Source organism: Numida meleagris, chromosome 4, assembly GCF_002078875.1.
Source record: "Numida meleagris isolate 19003 breed g44 Domestic line chromosome 4, NumMel1.0, whole genome shotgun sequence".
NCBI lineage: Eukaryota > Metazoa > Chordata > Aves > Galliformes > Numididae > Numida > Numida meleagris.
In genome coordinates, this window is record NC_034412.1 from 53,922,453 (window position 1) to 53,946,254 (window position 23,802).

The 23,802-nt window shown below is 40.3% G+C and overlaps 2 long non-coding RNA genes across 2 annotated transcripts in view; both read left to right on the forward strand.

Annotated features, from left to right (window-relative positions):
* The window catches only part of LOC110398602, an 82,323-nt gene continuing 62,255 nt past the window's right edge, over nt 3,735-23,802 (forward strand). The window contains exon 1 of the long non-coding RNA XR_002438492.1: nt 3,735-3,803. This is a non-coding gene — a long non-coding RNA (uncharacterized LOC110398602). The remainder of the gene's footprint in view (nt 3,804-23,802) is intronic.
* Nucleotides 4,448-23,802, forward strand: part of LOC110398601 — a 28,601-nt gene continuing 9,246 nt past the window's right edge. The window contains exon 1 of the long non-coding RNA XR_002438491.1: nt 4,448-4,507. This is a non-coding gene — a long non-coding RNA (uncharacterized LOC110398601). The remainder of the gene's footprint in view (nt 4,508-23,802) is intronic.

Sequence of the window (23,802 nt, forward strand, 5' to 3'; positions counted from 1 at the left end):
GCTGCCCCTCTCCCAGCACTGCCTCTGGAAACTGAGAGATTTGGATACATGACCACTTTCTAAGATGATCACATTGTTATCAGAAAAATTACTATTCTGTTTAACCCCTGGTGGGGAAAAATAGTCAAGTTACTTTCTGGAAAAAAAAAAAAAAAACAACCAACAGGCAAGCCAGAGATGCCTCGCTCTTAAGGCCTGGCAGTCTTGATGTGAAGCCTATGGCCTGCTGCTTATCTAGCAATAGAAGGAAGTTGTTTGTTTTTGATAGTAAGATGTGAAGCACAAATGGAATCTTCTGAAGCACCAAAATTCAGAAAAAAATTGCTTATCCTTGCTCCTTTTTTTGTTCTTGACCAGAAGTATTAATATGTCTTTGATTTTTCTCTTGACGGTCAACTGAAAGTACAAATTCAGGAACATCGAAGAGTTGGGTCTTAAGCAGTGAGAAGCATGTATACCTGTCTTGAGTCATTGCCTTTATTTCCCTAGGGAACATAAGGACAAGCAATGGGTCGGTACTGGGCCTCAAATCACTTCACATCCCTTTGGAGTTTCTGGCAAGACGTGAACTGTATAAGGAGACTCACATGGGCTGTTTATGTTACACAAGAAAAGTAGTTGTTGAGATCCCTAACTCTTTGCGTTAATTAACTCCCACTGCATCAATCTTATCTTCATCTCCTTTCTGTGCTTGCTTGCTAGATGTCGCATCTTACTTTCAGAGGTTTCAAGCTTTCCAAAATGTCACTATAACTGTATTCAGTAGCTTTCTTTTATCTATTGCTAGCTAAGGAGAAATAGTTGACAAGAGGTAGCGTTAGGGTTAAGAAACTGAGAAAGCAAAAGAAAATTACTTGCATATGACTTACCAGGAAAGTAATGGATTAGGAAAAAAAGTGCAAATTCTTTGTGTGTGAATTCTACTAATGGTACAGGTGTCTACTTTAGTGCCTACTTGAGTTGCACGTGATGTATAGCAGTTGAGTCATTAGTTGCATGAAGAGTTACTTTGCAGACTTACCACTCATTCTGCAGATCTTTAAGTTCTTCTTTGTCCTTGCTGAAATTGGACTCCATCCTGCACGTACTTATGCATGCACTCAATTGTACGTATGTTACTTGGTTAAGGCTGAGCATGCATACCAGCCTTTGGGACATCAGGACCATTTTAGAGTAATGTGATATGCATTCTGTGGCTGGTTAGAAAACAGAAATATGTATTTTTTCAATATATCACTTAATGAATTCCACTCTTCTCATACTGTTTCAGAAACACAGGTTACCCCTTGTCTGAAGCTGGTTGCCAATGTAAATGATGTTTCTTCTCTTTAACTGAGATATGTCTAAGTTCATTAGCGGTCTTTTAGAAAAGCAGAATTCTGTGTAAAACTGGAAGCAAGCATTTGTTTGTTTACTATTCTGTATTTCATTTTATAAAGGCTTTCTAATGCCCAAGTCTTTCAAATCTATTACCTGATTTTATGGATTTCCAATTTAGATACACTTACAGAGTTTGATTTTGCAAGATAATTCTAAGTCTTTGGGGACTATTTAAAGTGAATAAAACTTCCCTTTTCCTACAAATTCAGGCATCTAAGTACCTTCATGCAGATTTAATCTCTGTGGTATTTTTTGTTGTTGTGCTGTCTAGTACTTACAGATCTAGGAATAATATTGTTTGGAAAGGCCTTTGAACCTTGGAAAGTTTTGCTAGTAATAGTTGTAAAATGACTGTATGAGATAAGAATATGTTTTTACTTTCTAACATGTAAAAAGGACCATGAAATTAATATTCAGACACAGTAGTCTTTTTCATTACTTAAATGGGCTTAATTGGAGTTACATCAATTTTAGATGGCAAAATAGTACCACTATATTAATTAGGTATGCCTTCCTATGAATAGTACAGCCATTATCCAATTCTCCTTCTTCCTAATTTCATTCTCTTTTAAAAAAGAAGCTAAAGCTTTTGTCACCTGCTTAATACAAATAATGTTTTCCTATTAGGGAGGTAATAATAGAGGGATAAATTGTGCCAAACTGTAAGACAACAGTGGGAAAGTCGCTGGGAGCAGCAGTAAATGTCTTTTTCTATTTTTTAGTAAAATGTGCCCTGAATTTTACCATGATTTCAGCATGATGATAGAATGTAATGTGCTATGACCTGCTACATTTAGGAGAAAATGGCAAGATTTGAAGTCAACAGTAAAAACTCTGTTGCTCTTTTTATTCATGATCACATCTATACTTGTGCTTGTTTTCCTTTGTGACTGAGCTGAAGATGTCTGAACATATCCCCATCATATGCCTCCACTGAGAAGTAACTTTCTGAAACAGCAGAACGCCACTCTCATAATCCTGCATTTACTAATACGTTCCTCTCTGCCTGTAGACAGTGTGCTAAGTGGTGGGTTTGTGTCTTAGTAAATGCGAGAGAAAGGATGTATAGCCTTGAGGTTGGATTATTGCAGTTGAATGTTAGTGATTTTCTATTTGTTGCTTAACCAGTAGATTGTCCAGAAGAATGAGCAACCTGAACAGGTGGTCTAGCTGATGATATAACTTTCATTTCAGTATAACTGAATTACACTTGCATGTAGTCACTGTTTACTTAGTGTTTTTAATCCGTGATCCAGTATCCTTGCCCAGAACAGTAGGTACATTCTATGAAAAATGATCTTATTTTTCAGACTTCAGAAAGACCAAGATGTTTCATTTCCTCTAATAAAATGGTTTTCCATATTGGTATCCTTCAGCAAAATCTTGAAGCAGTTCTATTAAAATGGGAAATTTCCCTTAAAAGCTTATACTTATTTCTAAAACACTTTCCCTAAAAAGAGCCATCTGGAAAAACTGGACAATTTAACTTTTATTTTGGACTTGTTACTTTATCCAGCTTCTCAAGAAGCAGGATGAGATTTTAGTACTCAAATGAGAACTGGGGTTTTCAAAGCCTGTCAGCTTTCTCTGGAACGTAAATGTTTCTGTCTTTGAACCTTTTGAACATTCTCTCATAACAAATATGCTGAATAAGCATATTCTTTCAGCTCAATTCAGGGCTATATTTTAGGGTCAGAGTTATTTTTTAATAGCCATTTTAGCCTTTCTCATACTTTCTGCTCTCATAGTTATTCAGAAATGTGCATGAAATAGAAATGGATTTGAATATTTATCTTGCTTCCCTTTCCAATTATTTGCCATGATCTTTATAGGCTTAATTTTTCCTTCAGTATTTATGATATATTCTTGTATAACTTCAGTTCTGAGTAGTTGCCATAACTGAGACTTAATTAAGGTTTTTGATGGAGAATATAGTTGCATTCAAATAAAAAAATTTTATTGTAGCATATTCCAAAACTAACCATTGGTATTAATTGCACTGTTAGTAATTCTAACAGCAAACTGAATTGTTAGTTTGTATAGTCTTATATTAACAGCTACGTAAATCACTGTTATAAAAGAATGTATTAAGTTCCTGAAGTTTCACCTCATGGCTTAGGAAGTAATATTTTTGTTTTCTTCCCTATGTTCAGTTAAACTTGTTAACAGATATTCTTTTCCATATGCCCTTGAAGTTGTTCACAATCTTTTTAATGAATATTTCTAGAAGTATTTTCTTGATCAGCGAGTTTTTGTGATTACTTGATTGCAAGTAATTGGCAATCAAAATGCAAACTGTGCTGATTCATTTTTATTAGACATATCACTTATAACAAGATATTGTTTCTCTCCCCAGATGGAGATTCCAGCTTAGGAAAATATTAAAACAGAGATTTCAAAGGGACTTCGGAAAATGCTTAAAGGTAAGTATGTTCCTAAGCACTTAAATGAATTCAGACAATAATGAGAGTGATTCGTAAAAGCAAGCTTCTGCTATGAATAGTTGCATTTAAGAGTTGTAAAATCCACTTTCTGTCTGTGTTCTCCAGTGTTAAATTAAAACTTGCTGCTTCCATGAACATGCCTGCCAGGAAATTCACTTGCCAGAAATATTTGTAGAGAGGGAGCAGAACAAAAATGTGAATGCAATCACAGCAAATACTGTTTTTGAGTGAATAGTCAGGGGAATAGAGGTACAATTCCAGTCTAATTAGACTCTAAACAATGTATTGTCATCTATTGAACTAAAAGATTTAGAATAAAGGCTTTTTAAATGCACATTATCTAGCCACCCAAACATGGAATCAATTTGATCACTCTGTGATGGTAGTTTTTTTCCTGTACAATTAGTCAAACACGGGAAACAGATGTTTATTGTTCTTTGGCTTTTCTTTGCAATCAGATCAACAGATTTTCAAAAACAGTGTTATCAAATCAAATGTATGCATCTGTATTGACAAATTTGACCGTCTCTCACTCTCTGATTTTGTCATGTAATTCAAGGAATGCAATGCACAGCATTGAAAATTGTATTTGTGATGTAACCTATAGCATGTCATAAAGAGGACTCGTACCTCATTAGAATCTCATTCCCAGTCAGGATCTGAAGATGTAGGGCTTGGTACAGGTATGGAAAGTTCACTATGAGATCAGAGCCTGAAGATGGGGATCAAATTCCTACTGCCACCTGTCAAGCAATTGATCTGATGTGCAGGGTATTTATGAAAAGACAAAAATGTGGTGGGCCATTTTTGCTGGGCAGCATGGTGTCCCAAGTGTGTGTTTAGGTTTCGAACCCAGAGATTGGCCTTTTAGGCTATCTCCAAGTGGTCACAGAGAAACTTCTTTTAGAACATTTTAAAAAGCTTCTAATTTCAACAGTTACAAACACATGGTTTCGGTGTGCTTTAACACAACTGGTGTCATGCGTGTAACCGTATTAGAAATCTAGTTTATTTCTGAATGGCTTTCTGAGTAAGCACTGAATATTGAATTCTTATTACCAAAAGTCTGGTTATGTGAATGGTGTATGAATAATGTAATTTTATAATTGCTGAAAAAATATTCACAGTAGTGTGAGGTTTCACTCACAGAGTTTGAAACTGTAATCAACAAGCATTTCCTTAATTTAGAAAAAGCAACCATATCAAATGTAAGTAGTAACCATTGTAACTTTCAGCGATACTTCAATGTAGTAATAGAGGATCTGGAAGTACGTCACTAGAACCATCAAACGAATACGTGCACATCCCATGCTGATTGTAACACAGCATGTTTACTAAGCAAAAGGAAAATTTTGCTTACCTGGCAGAAAGCTAAGAAAGAATGGTTTCTCATTTTCATATGTAACAGGTATTTCTATGCAGAGCTTATAAACACAAACACATCAAATATATCAAAATACTGATTTTTGCTTTCTAATCAGTGTTGCCTGATTGGAGTACAAGAGTAGATTTTGGTTCAGTGAATAAAAACTTTGGAGATACCTTCTTCAGTTCAAAGCCTCATGGGAACTTATATAAATGTGTGTCACTTGCAGATAACTAAATAGAGATGGATGTGAAACAGTGTAAGTACTTCACAGCTTCTTCTCTGCGTGTACATAGAGAAGGAAGGAAAGAAAAAAAAAAGGGAGTGCCAGTGGTTTGTTGCTAGGAGAGGATGGGGAGGCAGTGGTCTGGGCTCTCCGCACTGCTAATGATCTACTGCACGCAGCCATATCTTTTCTCTCATTTTGTTAAGTCAGTCGCAGCATCTTTATAGTCACAATGAGATAGTAAGATCAGTTGGTACGTATTGGTGCCTTCTTAAATTTAAATCTAAATCTAGAAAAACATTCTTTTGATGCAGCATGAGGCAGGTGAGAGTTAACCTATGTTATTGTTTTCTGCGTGTTCCCCCTGTGAAATACAACTCAGACTGAGTAGGAATAAAATGACCATTAGATCTTTCTGGGTTCTGGTTTTATTAACAAAGATGTCTAGAGAGTCGAAAGTTTAGGTTTGAAAAATGACCTGGAAATTTTAAGTTGAAGGTCATGTGTACTGGGACAGTACTTTTGCCTGAAAACAACAGAAGTTTAAGGAGCATGGTTTCTCTTGGAAGTCCTCTCCTATATGCATGGGTGCCAAGCTTATTGTACATAAGCCAACATGTCCATAGCTCTTGTTTGCTAACAGCTGCTGTTCCAACAATTTTTGATCTTTTCTGTGGTTTTCACAAATAGCAACTTGTGTCAGAAGGACACAGATCCCCCAAATGGTGATTTCTCAGGCCATGATAGCTGTCACCTCACAGCAACTCAGAGCTCACTGTGGGCCAGTTTCTCCTAGGAGCATTACAGAATTTGTAAGCCAAGAGGCTACCAGTCCTGTGTCTCTTCCTGTTTCTGTGCTGCTCCCTTTTGTGTTGCAGCGTTATGTCGACCCAAGGAGTTCATGTCATGCTGACATGTACTAGACCTTTCAACAGCATAATGCTCTCAGCATCTTTAGAAGGCAGTTGTTCAGCAGCAGATGAACTTGGTCAGCTAAGGACTCACAACACACAAATTGCCATCACTTTAATCACCATTATCTCTCAGAACCTATCAACTTGCCTAGCAAAAGGCCTTTGCAGAGGGCCTTGGAGAGTCATAAAATTCAGCCTGTTTTAAACAGCTTTTGCAATGGACCCTGTTCAGGTCAACAACTAGATTTGAACTGAGGAATTCCAGTAAGCCATGAAAGGTCAAGGGCTGTCATCCTGAAGCAGTAGCAGAGTCATAAGTAACTGAGGTCAGCCAGCCAGTAGAAAAGGAGAGAGACCATGCCACAGCATACAGAAGCTGTAAAACAGTGGGAAATTCATGAGAGACATTTTCCCCCTTCATCTCATGCCCTACTATCACACACTCCTTTCTCGGTCACAAGGGAGATGACCCAGAGCTGAGGTGAGCAGAGGTCACCTCCACACCAGTCAGCCCTTTCATTCTTCTCTCTTTCAGCAATTGGTCCTGTATTTTGGTGAGGTGCACTTTAGCCTATGAGACAAGGGTAAGCAGCATCTATTAGTATATTAACCTGGCTGACCAGATGTCAAAAGGCTCCATACTGCTCTGAACTCTCTGAGAAGAGACTAACTTGATTAGTATTCCCTAGCTGGGAAAAAAAAAAATGACAGGGGGTATTACAGGAGATTTTTATGAAATTATGAAAGTGTGAAGAGGATGAAAGGGAATCTTTGATTTGTGGCTTTTTACTAAGTAAGCAGGCATCAAATTAAAGTAATAAAAGGAGACCTTTTTCTTCAACAGATATAATTAAATTGTGCACACAGCTTGTTGCTTCAGGATGCTCTAGCGGTCAAGAGATGGCATTACAGTAAATTGTAGAGGGTGTGTCAATCCACGACTAGTAAACATTGTGGTCCATATGTAACCTCCTGCTGAGAAGACTTAAGATTTGCATAGCCAATATAAGGGGTCTTACCACTCTTAAGCACAGTCAGCGCTCTTCTCTGCATTCCTAATCATCAGTACTGGCTATGTCAGATATGGGATCCTGGATAGAATACTTGGTCTGAATCTTTATGATCACTTCTATGCTTTAAAGTAGTTTCTGATCCATCCATTAATTAAGATACGAGGTCTGCAGCTTGGTGTTTTGTATCTTCAGCCTGTCCATACAGAACCTTCTAAGGGGATTGACTTACTTTCCAAGCAGTGGACTGGCTGTAGGTTTATGGGTGAGGAGTGGGACAAGTGATATAAAGTAAGCTGTCCTAGAGCTGTCCTCTCTGATCTGCAATGCGTACTTGTTGCTATTGAGGCAGAATCTTCATGTGAAAATGAAAACACAATTTCATTTAAAGCGTTCATTCTCCCAGAGTACTTTAAAGCAGACATGATTTTATATTCACAGTACAAAAACCTGATCCATTCAGTATCTCACTAGAGCATGTCATTTATTTTCAGTCTCCCTCTGAGTAAAGAAAGGTACTACAATAATAAATGAAAACATAAATTCCTTGAATTGCTCTTCTTCTCTTGCTTTTTATATTGCTACTGAGATTTGTACTAGCATTGGTTCCTCTTTCTGAGCACCTTTTGGTCCAGCCAGTGAAATTTCTTAGTGTTGGCACTAAGAAGAAGAAAAAAAATCTCTCTTAACATGCAAGTGTGGTTGATGAGGCTCTGTATCAGATTTTTTTTCAAAAATGAGTTTACTTCAGACTCAAGATGGTATTTCTGGCTATAGATGGTAAGAGAAAGCAGCCTCCTCTGCACAACTAAATAAGAATTCTTGCTCAGGATTGCCAGACATAAAGATCTGCTGAATGTAGCAGGGAGCAAGGACTTGAATGAAGCTTTATTGCAATCTCTCTAGCTGGGTTTATTCTTCTTGGGCACACCAGATATTTAAACACTGATATGGAGAAAGTGACTAATTCAGTAGCCTGTGGGTGTGCAGCAGGACTGCATTCAGCTGCATTTGTCGTCCTGAACATTTTCCTTCTTTGTCTCCCATATAGTAGGTATTTGCTTCTGGCTGTCTTGGAAGAGTGTGTTCCACTTGCATGTTGTATCATGATTTTTCAGTGAAAGTTCTTGATACCCTCCTGTTTGTGGAACAAAACTAAATGCCAGAGCCTCAGCAGTTACGATTAAATACACTTCTTGTTTTCCACACAAGCCTGCTGGTGACATAGAAGTGCTGGCAACTCAAAACAGCTGTTGTGACACAGCTTGTCAGAAAGGAAATCTGGAACTTGAGCTTTCACTACTCAGGGCTTCTGCTGACAGGTGACCAAGTAGCTGCTGCCTGTCTATTATGCTTGCTTCCACACACAGGACATCACTAATTCACAGAATGAGGCTAGACATCCAGTGAGTACCAATAACGAGATTACCACCAAACAAAGGACTTCCAGATACGATCAGATGCCATTACATCTCTAGTGGTTTTACCACTGCAGTTTCAGTGAGTAATTCTTTATTCTAGACAAGGCAGATTATGTTATAACTGTTAGTGCTGCTTTGAGAAGGAAGAGCCAGCCTTTAAATACTCTGTGCCTATCTCTCTCAGTGGGTAGTGCATGGTTATATCGAGAAGAGCCTCTGGTTGCCAGCACTGTTACATTGCTATAATCCACAGTATGGGAAGCAAGTGAGACAAAAGAGGCATTGTTCATGAGGCAAGAAGGAAATGATGCATTTACTGACTGTTTTTCTTTTCAGGAACCTATGTTAAAAGTCGTCAAATAATTCTTCAGATAAATAACTGTCTTCTTGCCATTTGAACTGCATAATTGATTGAATGGCTGTGGATTGTCCTTGTCTTGTAAAATTGAGTAAATCATTTTGAGTGGAAGAAGTGTGAGTCTTTGCAAGACTTAGGACATACATTAGAAGTCTTTAGACCAGAAGGTCATATTCTGAACTACAAGATGGAGCTGCGTGTTTTTTATTTCTTAGCTGAAATTTCTGAAGTGGTTTTTCTAGTGAATGACAATTTTCATAAAACTGAGGAGACCCTTGAGGGAGAGCTCAAAGTTCTAAATTGTTTATAAATTTTAATTAACCTATACTTCAATAGATGCTGATATCTGCTAGGTTAACAGGTACTTGGGAAACAGCAAGAGGCCTCTATACCATATGCTATCTTGTGCAGTACTTTTATTAAGCACATAATTTCAGTTGCTGTAGATGTGTCTTTATCAAAAAGCTCCTCTAAGTGTTTATCTTTTTTTTTGAACATACAGATGCCAGCAAAGTAGCTTTAGAATTTTCCTACCGCACAATGTTACTTGGAGAAAAGCACCACCATAAAAAGCAGGGAGATAGCAATGTATAGACCAAAGACCAGATTTAAGAGAGGAAGGTATCTACATGTCTTGTAGGCATGTAAATTCTTCTCAAGGTCTGAGCCAAAATCCCTAAGTCTCTTTAAAAACCATTGACTCCTTTAGGCCAGATTTTTAGCAGTATTCATAAGAGAGTGCTGGGGGACTGTGAACTTAAGTGAATTCTGCATTAAGCACTTCAAGATACAGATATCTACCTAGTCAGATTTTCAGAGGATTTTCATAATATTAGATACTTAGGCATTTTTCATAATTATGCTACTGCCTGTATCTGTATCTTTAAGCCCTTTAATACTTCTGTAAGTCCAGACCTAACATCTTTAGGCTGCTTCTGAGTGTTAGACTTCAGCATTAAAATTTTCCTGGTGAACCTAAATAAACATCCTACTTCTTGGAAATCAGCAGGAACTAGTCAGAACTTCTGAAGGTCAGGGTTTCATTAGTTATGTGCTTAGCTCTCAGAAGCGTGCTGCTTTAGGTTTTGTAACTAAGTTTATCTTGAATAAAACTTGCCTACTTTGAGGCTACTGACATAGCAGAAATGGTAAGATACAGTTCATCCAATAGTTCTGATTTCTCCTTCTGAGAGGGCACTACATGACATTGTTCAGAGGCTGTACACTCATAGCTATTTCCTCGGCACTGAGCAGAGAGGATGGGTCTAGGTACCTACACTGAGAAAAGAGTTTCAGCAGTGGGTTTCAGGGGAGAGAAAGCCCCCAGGTGTGTGCCCTAAGTGTAGTGGTTATTGCTAACATGAACAAATCTTTGATAGTCTTATGTTGGCAAGTGCATGGACTGCTGTATACAGCCCTTTCCAGAGATCTGACAGTTGCTGAAAATACACAGAGGCACCTAACCTGGCCCGGCCAGGCTGCTTAACTCCTGGAAATTGCCTCTGTACTTTTCTTGGAGTGCAGGGTGGCTCCAAGTTTCATGCACCTTAGCTAAGCTAAGCAATGGTTACTGTGATCCTGCTGTTGCAAAAATCATAGAATCATAGAATGGTTTGTGTTGGAAGGTACCTTTAAGATCATCTAGTTCCCATCTCCCTGCTATAAGCAGGAACACTTTCCACTAGACCAGGTTGCTCGAAGCCACATCCAGCCTGGTCTTGAATGCCTCCAGGGGAGGTGGAATCCACAACTTCTCAGGGCAACCTGTTCCAGTGTCTCACCACACTTACAGTAAATAATTTCTTCCTAATATCTAGTCTAAATCTGCCTTTTTCCAGTTTAAAGCCATTTCCCCTTGTCCTGTTGCTAAACGCCCCTGTAAAAAGTTCCTCCCCAGCTTTTCTGTAGGCCCCCTTCAGGTACTGTAAGGCTGCTATAAGGTCCCACTGGAGCCTTCTCTTAGAATCATAGAATTAGCTAAGTTGGAAAAGACCTACACGATCATCCAGTCAACCATCCACCTACCACCAATAACCCCACTAAAGCATGTCTCTCAACACTGTATCTAAACGTTTCTTGAACACCTCCAGGGAGGGTGACTCAACCACCTCCCTGGGCAGCCCATTCCAGCACCTGACCACTCTTTCAGAAAAGTAGTATTTCCTAATGTCCAGCCTAAATCTCCCCTGGCGCAACTTGAACCCATTCCCCCTCATCCTGTCACTAGTTATGAGAGAGAAGAGTCTGACCTCCAGCTCACTACAACCTCCCTTCAAGTAGTTATAGAGAGTGATAAGGTCTCCCCTGAGCCTCCTCTTCTCCAGACTGAACAATCCCAGCTTCCTCAGCTGCTCCTCCTAAGGCCTGTGCTTCAGACCCCTCAGCAGCTTCGTCGCCCTCCTCTGAACACGCTCCAGGGCCTCAATGTCTTTCTTGCAGTGAGGGGCCCAAAACTGGACACAGTACTCAAGGTGGGGCCTCACTAGGGCTGAGTACACAGGGACAATGACTTCCCTACTCTTACTGGCAACACTATTTCTGATCCAAGCCAGGATGCCATTGGCCTTCTTGGCCACCTGAGCACACTGCTGACTCATGTTCAGCTGAGCGCTGACCAGTTCCCCCAGGTCCATTTCCTCTACACAGTCTCCAGCCCCCCGCCTCAAGCCTGTAGTGTTGCTTGGGGTTGTTGTGGCCAAAGTGCAGGACGTGTCACTTGGTTTTGTTGAACATCATCCTGTTGGCTTCAGCCCAGAGATCCAGTCTGTCCAGATCTCTCTGTCGGGCCTCTCTACCCCCAGGCAGATCGACACTTCCTGCCAGCTTGGTGTTGTCTGCAAACTTACTGAGGGTGCTCTCAATGCCCTCATCCAGGTCATCAATAAAGATATTGATGAGGACAGGCCCCAGCACCGACCCCTGGGGAACAGCACTCGTGACTGGTTGCCAGCTGGCTTTAACTCCATTCACCACCAAGTCTCTTCTCCAGGCTGAAGAGCCACAACTCTCTCTGTCCCCAATATGCTCAAGCTGTCTGTTCAGCTTTGTGGCTCTCCTCTGGGCCCACTCCAGTAGTTCAATGTCCTTCTTGTGTTGGGGGCTCCAGAACTGGACGCAGTACTCCAGGTGGGGTCTCACAAGAGCAGAATAGAGGGGCAGAATCACCTCCCTCGACCTGCTGGGCACAGTTCTCTTGATGCAACCCAGGATACGGTTGGCCTTCTGGGCTGCAAGTGCATATTGCCCGCTCATGTTGAGTCTTTCATCAACCAACACCCCAAATCCGTCTCCTCAGGGCTGCTCTCACGCCATTCTCTGCCCAACCTGTATTTGTGCTTGGAATTACCCCAACCCAGGTGCAGGACCCTGTACCTAGCCTTATTGAACGTCTTGAAGTTGGCATGGTCCCACCTCTCAAGCCTGTCCAGGTCTCTCTGGATAGCATCTCTTCACTCTAGCGTGTCAACTGCACTGCTCAGCTTGGTTTAATCTGCAAGCTTGCTGAGTGTGCACTCGATCCCACTGTCCATGTCACCTACCAAGATGTTAAATAACACCAGTCCCAGCACCAATCCCTGAATAATGCCACTTGTCACCAGTCCCCACTTGGACACTCAGCCATTGACTGCAACTCTTGAGTGTGACCTTCCAGCCAATTCTTATCCAACGAGTGGTGCATCCATCAAATCCATTTTTCTCCAACTTGGTGACCAAGATGTCATGAGGGATAGCATCAAACGCTTTGCACACGTCCAGGTAGATGATGTCAGTTGCTCTTCCTTTATCCACTGAGACTGTAACTCCATCATAAAAGGTCACCAAGTTTGTCAGGCATGTGTTGCTCTTGATGAAGCCATGTTGGTTACCACGAATCACCTGCTCTTTATTTTCCATGTGCTTTAGTAGGGCCTTCAGGAGGATCTGCTCAATGATCTTGTGTTTCTTTTTTTTCTTTTTTTAAATATATATGTACTTTTATTTTCTCGTAATGTGCTATTCTGAAACAACTCTGCCAGCACAAAGGAGACTGCAAGGGCACACTGCTGTGGAGGGAAAAGACAAAGATGAGAATGGGACCGTGGTTCTTAGTAATAAGGTCAGCTTAAACTGCTTGGCTTCACATTTGACTTCAGTGTGCAGAGCTACAGCCTCTGAATTGTGCTTGGGATATAGCCCTGCGTTGGTACCTGAGGTTGCTGATGGCAAGGAAGTGCAGCAGACCCAAATCCCACATTTGGGGATTTTGAGGGGAAGAAGAAAATGGGGCAATCTGTTTGAGGAGTCTTTAGTCCCTGCCTACTTTGTAGTTGTCAGCTGAGAATGAGCACAAAACTTAGAGGCATTTAAGCATTAGGGTGATAAGGAGCTGTAAGACTTAGGTGTATGTATGTTAAACTTTTTGAGGAAAATTGTGACATTTTTCTTCCAGATAGTGTGAGTGTGGTGATAAGCCCCAAGGGATCATACCATTCTCTGATAGCCACATCCAAGTTCCTCCTTCTGCTCCGGGGGCATTTCATTTCGGAGAAATATAAGTACAGTAATAAAAGCTTCCTTCCCACCCTCCTCCCAAAGCAATTCCTCAGCACGTAGCTGCCTATCCAAAGCTACGTCAGTAATGCTCCAGTATTCAGCCCAATAAAAATTTTGTCAAGGAAACATAAAGTTCCTGTCAGATCTTTTCCATTAAAAATCATTTTTATAGCAGTGAGCTGTAACAAGCACACAGCTATGGAGTGAAAGTGTGAAATGATGAGAAATTTGGACACTGTTATCATCCAATGGGGACTCAGTGGCAGACCACTTAGAATGCCTCCAGAGTATGGAGCGTGACAACTGAAATATTTTTCACAACAGATTGTAATGTAAGAAATTTATTACAGATCTCAAAGGGGAATAGCCCACACCACTGATTCTAGTCCTGCCTCCCAGATATACTACTCAGATAATATAAAGTCATAACTCCCTGTAAATTATTTATGAGCCTGTCCCACCTTAGATTAAAAAATATTTCTGCTGGAGACTTCCGGGGTTAATATCTGTAGCCTTGTGTTTGATTTGCTGAAATGTGCAGTTGTTTCTGTAGTCAGCAGGAGGTATGTAGCATTTTCTTTGCGTGATACTAAACAGCTGTAGCTGGCTGTGAACTGATCAGAAGCAGGACATGAAACCATGACTAGAACATGTAGATCTAATTGTACTAAGCCTCTATATACAGCTCAAGTGGAATAAATTTATTCAGTGAAAGAACGTATGTCGTGGTTGCTGACTAAAATGAATCTGATTTCATAGCCTATCTATTTAATCTTTTGAGGATCAATCATTAGAACATGAGCTGAAATTGGCATTCATCAGATTAATTTTTCATTTTCTATCCAAAAGTAAGGAATATTGGTAATATGCAGCATATTTCTAGTAGACGGAAATGCTTGTGTAATAGATAAAGTACGTCAGCTAAAGTTCTGATCATGAAAGTCAAGCAATTCAGCAAGTGAAGAATCACGGAATTCTAGAATCCTAGAGTGGCTTGGTTTGGAAGGAACTTTAAAGGTCATCTGGTTCCATCATCTCTGCCATGGACAGGGACACCTTCCACTTCATCAAGTTGACCAAAGCCCCATCCTGCAAGAATGTAAGTAATTTGAGGTAGTGACTTCCACTGAGTATGCAGAGGGTTTCCCAAAATGATGCATGAGTTAAAGAATAAAGAGCACGTTTTGATCTGCACCACGATTTAAGCTATCATGGACCAGCAAAATATGCTGCAAATGTAGCAAAAATTCTTTTGATGATAAAAATGAAGAGTTTATGAGCAATGCAGAATTAATTTCAGAAGAGTTACTTGACCATGTACTTAGAAGTTAACAAATTGTTTGAGATGAGAAAGAGAGTAGTAATGAAATATAAGATTTAGCCACACCTGTCTGAAAGAGGTTTACCTTTGCCTTCCTTTGAGCATTTTGTGCCTAGTCATTATCAGATAAAAGATAGTGGACTTGAGGGCACGCTGATCTTATCTAATCTATTGTTTCTTCTGTAAGCTACTTAAAAACAGCAGTGTACTTCATTTACTAATAATAGGTTAGGAGAAGGGAACCAGAATAACAAGGCAGACCAAGATCCAATTTATCAACGTACTTGCTTACGGAACCTTTTTCTTCCTAGTATAATAAAATAGCTGCAAAAGTTTGTCCCCACTGTTTTCAGTGAAGCTTCATGGTCATACTGACTGTGAGTTGTTCCTAGGTAGACTTGTTCCAAGAAGCAGTGCATGCCCCCTTGTGTGGCAGTGGTGTGACAGTACCAGTGCGGCAGAGCTGAGCAATGGTTACATAACTTCTTACTGTTTCTTCTGCGAAAGAATGTAACTGCTGTGAAATTGATGGCTGTGCTGCACAGATAGGCTAAGAGTAAAATGAATATATCAGGGCTTTCATCTCCAGCAAGGTGTAACTGCTTTCAGTTCTTTGGTAAATTGGAAGCCATAATATCATCAGTTTGAAAAACTGATAGAAAATGATGAAGACCTATCCCAGAGTGAAAGTTCACAGTGAGGATTATCACTACAGTCCTGAATCACTGAAGGTGCCTTCCAGGTGATTCAATAGCTGGTGGGTGGCTAGACTCTTTTCACATCCAGTGGGTTTATTTTCCCATGTCATTTGTGAACCTATCCCTTTCTGTGCTATATTAGCCTATTGTTTGCTGTCATGTTTTGAGTTTTAGGGCCTCAAGGGTCCCACTGTTATTGCGGTCCTGAAGGGACCTCAAACAATGCTCAAGCAGGGTATGTGTTTCTGAGACAGGCACCTGGTAGTGTTCTGTGACCTCATTAGAGATAGATTTTTCCCGGGTTGTAAAGCAGTGCTGCCCAAAACTCTCTCTGTATATGATTTGAGATTGTTTGATACTACATTGTGTCAATCAGTCTACATCAATAAACATAAAGGATACAAAATATGGGCTATATCTGTAATATCCAGGGTAGGAGATGTTTAGCAGTGAAAAAAGCCAATGAGTTATGTAAGCAGAGGAAAGTGTATTTTTTTTTTCCTAATGGCCAAGTCATTACTGTTTTACTAGCAAACTATGGAATACAGTGATCAGGTTAATTTAAAGGTACTTCTTTACCCAAGGAAAGGAAACATAAATGTAGACTGTATCCCTAAAGCTGTCTTGATCTCTTAGAAAACAGGAAAGATCAGGTAGGAAGCCTACAATGCCCCCAGCAAGAGTGGGGAATTAGGGAGAGCTTCTACCAGTTATTACCCACAGGGTAATGTAGACCTGTAAGGACATATGTTTGCTAGGCCAGCTGTTTGGGCAGGACAAGTTGGTTGTTGAGGGAGAGAGAACTGCTATTGGTTTAATCCTGCAATAAGGAGGTGGAGTGTGTTCATCATTGATGTCTTTTACAATTGTCCTGTTGAGTTTAGTGCAACTAAATGGAGGCAAGGGTATCTGTTTGTAAGCACACAGCTCTTCAGTACCCCCTCTTTTCAAACACAAAGGCCAGGTGGAATCAGGTCAGGGATGGAGAGGAGGCAAAAATGTCTCCCTAACATGCTCTTAAATGTAGTGCAGTGCTTGCTTAAATCTGCATGGCAAGGACATCAGATCATTCTGAACATTCAGGTCATGCTTGTTGGACATAAGCATTCATCTATGCTTTTCCTTAACTGAGTCAGTGCACTTACTGCTGGAAGTTGGGCTGAGGGCTCAAATAGGAATAAATTGCTTTTCTTGACCTCTTCCAAAAGAAGGTTTGAATAAAAGATCTTATTTTTACTTTAAATTATGTTGTTTGTTTTTAATGCTGACATACTGTCAATTTCATCACCTGAACATCTTAATTTATTGGTTTGATCTTAACCATGACCTTAATTTGATCATCACATCATTCCATCTTTAATTAGCTTAGTAAAACTGTAGTATATTAGCTTAGTGATGTGCTAATTTAAGTGCCTCTTTGCTTGCTCATCCTCTTCAAGAAAATTCATTTTTCACCTATCAAAATTTGCAACACGAACAGTGTATTCAGTGGGTGCAAATAACCTTTAGTAAAGTAAATTGCAAGTCAGTGGCTTTTGAGATCAGCCTAATACCCCAATCTCTTGGCCTGACCTACTATGAGAAGAAACATCTCTGTACCAGAAACTGTATAGCAGGACATTGAAAATAAGCCATTCCTGAAAGCAATTTCACAAAACTGAGCACCTTTAGAAGTGCTCCCATGGGATGACTTGTATGCATGCAGAGCCTTTCCTAGAGCCAATGAAAACAAGGAACAGAGCCATTTCAGTGAATAATTTATGAGGCTTCAGAAATCAAGACCTAGTTCATTGTACTCTTACAGGCAACTTACAGATAAGATCTGACAAGTCCCAGAGGAGGACTTGTGGAGGACATTGCCTGGACCCCCAAATTCTTTCTGTTTGAAGCTGCTTGACTAAGCTGAGATGCTGCTGCCAGTGTGGCAGATGGGTCAGATGTGGGTGGTGGGACAGCTCCTCTCAGCTTGGTGATACTGGGGAGATAGGAGGAAGAAAGGAAAAGTGGATGCTACTTGGCAGTTGGAGACAGAAGATTATGCTATTGAGAGGACAAAAGGTACATTATGCCTTAGGGGTGGCTAAGGTTATCCCCAAAACTGGATACTTCCACCTTGACTGACAAGGTGTCATTTGTCAGTGGACAGCTGTCGGCTTTGCATATATGTGTGGTTAGTTACTCAGATGCTGCCCAGAGATCTGTGCAAGAAACTCTTGTTTTCTGGTACCTAAGATAATTCAGTTGTATCTAGCATAGAGATACAGCCTGAATAATTTTGGGGAGGAGCCTTATGAAGCTATAAAAAATCATATAATTGAGTACGCAGATTCACAAATACATATGCACAGCCATGCAGCTGCTTCACAATTATATATATATAAGCCATTTCAAACATATACGAGATGAGAGGCATTGTTGTTCCTACAAGTGGACTCTCAAAGTTCAGTTAGCAAGTAAGCAAGTAAGAGGTGAAAAACAGATCTTAGAGGAAATGCTGTTGAATTTGCTTCAGAACTTAAGATTTGACCAACAACTTCTGCCTTGTGATTGTGAGTACAATATTTCATCTTGCAGCACTGCAAAAGCAGTTGTGTAAAATACCTGGATTTTGTGTTCCCTTGTTGAGTTTGCAGACTCCCTGCCCTAATATATACCTCAAAAACAGGGGAGTGCAGGTAGTGAGGTGAAAGTAGAAACTTAAATAGAAATGGGTGCTGAAGTACAAAACTCTAGTTTGAACGCTTAGAAGCGGTTTTCTTTGTATTTGCTAGCTCTTGGTGTTTCAAATGGTAGTATGGTCCATTGCAGGGATTTGTAGTGGTTTTCCATTCATATTTATCTTTTTCTGTAAACCAGACTGAAGCATTTGTATTCTTACTTCAAACCTCTTGAGCTGCTCATTTTTTTTTAATTAATATGTAAAAACATCTAAATTTTGGATGATCACTTCAAATGCTCATACTATAGGAAATGGATATGCTAGAATATCTTTCAGGCTTTTGTACAAAAAATACCTGAAGAGGTGGTCTCAGAGTGCCCTATTGTTCATATTTTCCATGTGAGTTTTCAGCACTTCGTGGTTTTCTTAATTTCTTCTGGATAACTTTATACTGATGAGTAGCTTACTTGAAGTATGGTACCTAACAGTAGATGCGGGGCTAAAACTATGTGGAGCAGGGCAGAAGGATGAAGGTTTTTGGTCTTCTTTCCCTATGTCTCAGATACTCACATTTGTATGTTATCAATAGCATTTTGCTGTTGACAAATGATCAATATGTGGTCTAATCTGTGCTTTATCAGAAGATATTTTAAACATGCATAGAAAGCAGACAGGGCTGGGAGAGCCTTTGCCAGTACTTAATATTTGAAGTTATTTATCCAAAGCAGAGTTTGAATACAGCAGTCCCACTCCAGTCCAGATTTTGAATCCATCACTCCAGACATAAATTGTGTATTCACAGGAGTGAAAAACTCAAATAGGTACCTGCTGTCTAATGGAAAAAGTTTTTCATTCCTGCTATAAACAGCATTGTTTGTAGCTTTTCACTGATTGGAGTGAAAAACCTCAAGTTCTATTAAAGCTTTAGCAGAATTTGAGTAACTCCAAGTGGGCTAGGTTTTTGTTAAATGTCATTTGAATGTTTATATGTTTTTTTCTGCTATATTAAATAGACCATTTAACGGCTTTTGATTGGTAGTACAGTCTGAAACCTCATTATTTGAAAGCTCTACTGCTACCAGAAGTGTGTGTTTTCAAACTGTGATGGAGAAAAGAATGTTCTTGCTGGAGGCTGGTTTTTCCAAACTGAGAGATCAATAAATTGCCTCTTCTTCTTAAGACAAACCTGGAATGTCCGCTCTATGTGCCCCAAGCTGTTTGTGGATAGTTCTACTTTAAAGGGAAATTCAACTATTGTAGTGGGTGAGATGCAAGCTTTCAATCTGCTATTGAGAACCTCATTTTGGGCAGGACAGGAAAAGGAAGCTGTTTATTGGAATAAACAAAAGCCACCAGCATGTGGGAACTGTTACCTCTCTGGCTCCTGGACGGGTACTTTATATTAATGCTACTGGAGGCACTTGTTACGTCCTATTTTCCAAGAGCCTCCTCCTATTTTTTTTCTTATTTTTCTTCTGCCCTACATTCTTAATAGGAAAGTCAGTTAAAGAGTGGTAGTTTAGAAAAGTGGGATCAAAGTGAAGGAGGATCATTTTCTTCTTCATAATCAATGGAGCAGTGTGTTACAAGGAAAGAAGTGAGCTGTCTGCTATTCAGTGCCACAGGTGTGCTGCTTTCAGAGATCTTCTTTCTGTTTGAAGGCATCTAGTGGTGCCCACACTCAAGGCTGCCTCTTAGGAGGAAATAGTGTTAATTAGGATGATGGCAGCAAGTAGATAATAATGCTGCAAATCTGGAGTCTCAGTGACTTAAAATTGCAGTGAAGTTGCCCTTCAACAGTGTGCTCAATGTGAGAAAAGTCTTCATAGAACTGATTGTGTTGAAGAGGATGAGTGCTGCAAAGCTCTTCCTTTTCTCTGAAAAACTTGAGCTTTGTGTCCTGTTTTCAAAAGCATCAGTTACCTGTTTCTTCCCGTATTGGTGTGACAGGACTGGAAGCTTCATGTAAATTGTGCTAGTGCGTTGTTATGGTGAGAATGCACCCTGCCAAGATGCTGCACCTCTGGTGTGTAGGGCATTGGTTTCTGCCAAGGAGAGCTGGAGGTCTTCAGCCTGCACTGAATTTGGCTGACTACCATGTGTAATTCAAAACTTGTGGCACTCTGTTTTGCTTAGTAACAAGTTTCTTCTGACCTTTCTCATGTTTAGGAAAGGGTCATACTGCAACCTTCCTCCTTGAAAAGTAACCGTACAGCTTATCCCACAGGCCTTATCTTCTCTGTCCCTAGTCAGAATGCTCCTGCATCGTTGCTGTGCTGCAGATGAAGATGAGGGAGTGGTTGGCTGGTAAAGTGGGCATTGAGCCTCCCTCTTGTGCCTCTGAATGGGTTGCAAGCAGGCAGAGTATGCAGCCCTGTTGTGCATCAACCTGCATAGCCTAGGGCAGTACAGAGAGGAACTGAGCTGTATAGTCTTCTAGGGACTGAGCTGGCCATCTTCTGCCGACAAAATTCTGCCTCCTCCACAGAGCAGACAGAGCGGCAGGCTTTTGTATTTACTGCAGAAGTCCTGTGTGGCTCTCACTGTGTGTAGGTCATTAACAGAGCGCCATCTACCGGCACATGGTGCCTGTATTGTCTGCATCTGTAGGGCACAGAGTGCTGTAGCTCGCATCAAATGGCTTCTAGGTGAGCCTTGAGTGTAAGGGACAGTCTAACTGTAACTCTTCAGCAAGTCAAAGCTTACGCTCCTTTTCCATGACAGTCCTGACATACTTTCCATGGCAGAGCTCGTGGGCTGCAGCTACCTTCTGCTACTTAAATGGAGCCCTGGCTTGCCTGGACAAACTAATTTGATGGATGACATTGAGACGACCTGCTTAAGCGGTGTGGTATCTCAAAAAAAGGGTGTACATACCTGGCTTCTGCCAAAAGTACTGCTGTTACTCTTCTGCATGTCCTCAGGTATGTTTCCTTGGGTCTTTAAGTACTTGAGTGGAGAAGCTAGGAAATTCGGTTGCAGATCCAAAGAAATGCAAATCAGGAGAGTTGAGGGGTTTTTTGTTTAATTAATTTTATAAACATATTTAATTAAACCAGAGTCACATCAATGTAATCAGCACCAGGAAGTTCCTCTTTTTTTTATTAGTATTATTAAATTCAGTTTACTTCATGCTGCTCAGCTTTGTTTTTCATGCAGAACAGATTTCTGTGCAGTTTGGAAGCATGGAAAGGGCCATCCTGCTTTTACAGAAGTTAGACAATAGCACTTTTAGCACTTGGAAAAGACAGGGTATGATTTGAGGGATTTGTCACCCAAAATTGCAGTATAAGGTGTCTGCATTTCTTTTTGTTCAGAAGAGTAGAGGAGGTAACTTGCATTTATTTTTGTCAAAGTCCTCTGACAGAACTCTGTTAGGAAAATTTCTCCTGCTGGTTCTCTTGATTAGGAGAAAGTAGTTTTTCTGCCTTTTGAAAATGTTTGACATTTAAAAGCATATATGAAAAAGTCCATTGTGGAGTAAGATAAAAAGTAGAGCTTTAGCACGGTCTTCACCAAGAATAACAAGCACTGGAATAGACCAGTGGTCTTGTCTAGCTGATGCCAGCCCTGGGTTCAAGCTATTGTTAGAAGAAGGAGCTTGAACTCAAGCCTGGGCAGATGCCCAAACCGCATGTTGTTCCTAAGGCAGGTTGCTGTCCCTAGGAAGTCTTCTGTCCATCTACTCTTGAAAACCATTTTGACAAGCTCTCCTCACAAAATAATTTTACATTTTTCTGCTAGGGAAATATATTTCCTGAAAGACTCCCATATGTCTTGAGCACACACTTTATTTAAACATACAAAATATTGAAATAAGAAGCTGCTCACAGAACAATTGAGTTATCATAAAACACACCCTGCTAAGAACATGATTTCTGTTTCCATTTAATGTGAGGCAGTGCTCCTCATTATTCTCTCTGCACACTGAGCTTCATCTAAATCAAATTGAACTGAACAGGACAATAGTGCCATTGATTTCTAGTACTAAAAATAATGCATAATAACCTCACTGTGCTGTCAAATCTGTTCAGTGAATGAAATTGCTATCACAGAAGATGTATCGTTATTCATCAACTTTATTATCCTTACCAAGCAGGCTAGTATCTTCATTCAGGTCATTTCTATGGAACTTGACTTGATCAAGAAGTGACAACGTCATCTGTATTTCTTGGTTATCTGTGCATATCGAGGAGGTGTCCCAACATCTTCATTCACTTGAGGAGAGCAGGGACATACCTCCTGCTGAATGCGTAACCGGGACTGTTAGGAATGGAAATTCTCAGTTTAGTTGAGAGTAGGACTAGGTGAGGGCATGCACACATTTCTTTGCATGTTTTAAATCTATAGGCAACAGTGCCAGGAGCAAAGTTTCCTGATTTAAAAATACGCAAGAAGAAGATTTAAACCACAACTGGTTTGCTATATTCTATCAACTAAGTTTTGAGCTTTTTTTCTTTTTTCTCTTGGCTTTTTGAATGAATGCTGCAGAAGAAGTCCTATGGTACAGGGTACCAAGAGAGTTATGTCTGGGGATAAGGCAACCACAGTTGTATTGGAGGTTCAGCTGGCATTATCTGTCATGGGTCCACAGGTGGCATCTTTCTTTGAAATGTGCTATGATGTGATTTGATGCATGTTGCTAGTGATTATTATTTTCATATGATAACTAGGTAGTTCTGGAGGGGCTATTGGGCGGTCTTGGAGCCCATGAGACATAAGCTGTCTATGGTTTCAATAACATAAAAATTGTGACAGCAATACACAGGGAAGGTGCTGGCAGGCTCGGGCCAGGTTCTGGTCAAAGAGAACCACAAGTAAGTATTGACACCAACAGCAGATTTTATTTGATTTCATTTGTACTTCTTGCATTAGTCTTCTCCTCCCACATGCACTCCTGACTTTTTTTCTGAACAGCCAAGCAGTTGGGATTTGGAGACATTTTCTCTCTGTGTATTTGTGAAGTGTCAGGCATTCACTGTGAAGAATACCATATCCTAAGTGCCACTACAGGCTGTGCTCCCACTTCCAGCTGAAATCTGATAGTGCTGTCCACCTCCTGGGTTTGATTTGTTGGTGTTTGCATATGCAATTCCAGAGACTGGAATGTACCTACCGCAGAAGGACAGAGGTGCCACGAGTGGGACATATTTACCGGTTTGCCGCGTACGGCTGCTAATGGGAAATACTGGCACTCTCACTTATTCACATGGTCATCTCAACCTACCTTGTGAATTCAGGCTGACTGCAAGATTCAAGGCAAGGGGCGTTAGCTGAATCCAGCTCCAAACTTCAAGCAGACTGGAGAAATTTACACCCTGTTGAAGCTCTGTTTCTGCGTGTAGGCATCTGAAGATGCAGAATAGTACTATTCCTTTTGAGTGAGTGATGTCCTAAGACTTTCCTACTGTACGTCATATTTCTGCTCTCCACTTCTAAGTACCTGCGTGGTCCTGCTGAAATCGGGCTTTT